At 40.9% G+C, this 1,931-nt stretch overlaps 1 protein-coding gene across 1 annotated transcript in view; it reads left to right on the top strand.

The window, feature by feature from the left end:
- Window positions 1-1,931, top strand: part of LOC119420311 (serine/threonine-protein kinase PAK 3) — a 56,274-nt gene that overhangs the window by 37,979 nt on the left and 16,364 nt on the right. The gene's annotated exons all lie outside the window — the stretch shown is intronic.

The following is a 1,931-nucleotide window of genomic DNA, read 5'->3' as shown; positions in this document are numbered from 1 at the left end:
ATGTTAGGCTGATTGGTAACTCTAAATTGTCCCTAGGTGTGAGTGAGAGAGTGAATGGTTGTTTGTCTCGTTTGTCTCTATGTGGCCCTGTGATGGACTTGCGACCCGTCCAGGGTGTACCCCGCCCCTCGCACAGTGATTGCTGGACATGGGCACCAGCGACCCCCGTGACCCAAAATGGAATAAGCGGGTAAAGAAAATGGATGGATGGATGGATGGATATATATTAATGAATATGTATGTATGTATGTATGTATGTATGTATGTATGTGTACCAGTATGTGTATGTGGCCATTCTGGGTGGAGTTTGCATGTTTTCTCCATGTGCATGTGTGGGTTTGTTTTGTGTACTCCAGTTTCCTCCCACAGACCAAAAACATGCATGTTAAGCTGATTGGTAACTCAATTGTCCCTAGGTCTCTGACAGGAAGAAGTGGAACAATACATCAAACATAATGGATGTATTCCTGAAGTCCGACATCCAGGTACAAAGACAAGTGAACGTGCTGTATAAGGAGGCTGACATACTGGTCTGGGGTAGGTTCATTTAGAAACAGTCATCTTTTAGAGGTGTCTGTGAACTCTGACCTCTGTGGTGGACAGCCTCTTGTCTCCGTTATCACTACCGATTCCAGAGTCAGGCCCGTGGTTCTTACTGGGATAAAAATCTTCCATGCTGGAATAATGCAAAGATAAAAAGCAGCGTTCATTGCACAAAAATAAGTTTTTCACTGTGAATGCAGCCTGCTTCACCTTGCAAATAGAAAACCAAGCCATCATTACCTGTCTGTGAGAGGCTGTGGAAGGCAGCGTTTACTGAGGGAGGGGAGATCCAGGGTGTCTGGTTTCTTGTCCATTCTGCAAGCTTGGATGTTCAAGTATTTGAATATGTGCACTTTGCCTTTCAGACAAATCTGAATCATAAATACAGGAGGGAGAAAGAAATGCATCCTTACATCCACTAGATGGTGAAGTTGTATCAGGTTAACTTCATGTTATAGTCCCATATATTACAAGAACATCTGGAAAAATCAGGTACATACCTGTGCAGGTGGAGACTGCATAGGGTTGTTGTCTAAGATGATGCTCTGCAGCTGCCTGAGTTTCCTAAAAGCCGAAGGAATCTCTGTGATCTTATTGCAGGAAAAGTCGAGTCGAATGAGGGGCAGATCAGCCAGCTCTGAAAGTAAGGATGAAGACGGGTAAAACAGTTTCTGCTGAGCAAAAACATCACCATGCATCAAACAGAACAATGACTTTAAAATGTAAAAAAATATATATTGTTAAAAATTGATGAACATGCAACATTTTTGTCTCATACATTTATTTAGTTATTTAAATCTACTTTTAAAGCATGCACACAAACTGGGATGAAACAATGTGATGGTTGTAGGCCAAATTTATGCAGAAACCTCCAAACATATTCTAGTAAATATGTGCTTTTGATAGGTTAAAGAACCAGAGCTAATTAGAGTACTCCAACAAAGTGGTCTTATTTCCAGGAAACTTTAAGAAATGTGACTTATTAAAATGGATTTTGATGTAACTGCACAAACTACAACAAGCAATACGCCAATGTCCCTCGTCACTGAGGGATTTGAATAGAGGATGTTTGTATTTTTGGAGATGAGTGATTTTCTAGACTGGAATTGAACAGGGAATGCAGGTAAACCTTAATGTTTCTGGTGCAAGATACTGTGGAAGAACAAAGATAGTTTTTGTTGTTGTTTTTTGTTTGTTTATTTTGTTACGTGTTTGTGGCGGCACGGCAATGGATCTTGGTGAACGGAGGGAGCCATTGTATCCACCACCAGGTGCAACAAAGAAGACAGGATGGCCAATGGTGGCCTTGGTCCTCATAGATTAAAGTTTAGCCACCCCAATCTTTGGAGAAAACTATACATTTAAGCAAAATAAAAACTAGAAAGCAT

Source organism: Nematolebias whitei, chromosome 14 (genome assembly GCF_014905685.2).
Source record: "Nematolebias whitei isolate Nwh7 chromosome 14, NemWhi1, whole genome shotgun sequence".
Taxonomy (NCBI): domain Eukaryota; kingdom Metazoa; phylum Chordata; class Actinopteri; order Cyprinodontiformes; family Rivulidae; genus Nematolebias; species Nematolebias whitei.
The sequence above is the reverse complement of the archived record's forward strand: the minus strand, read 5'-3'. Positions and strand labels throughout refer to the sequence as shown.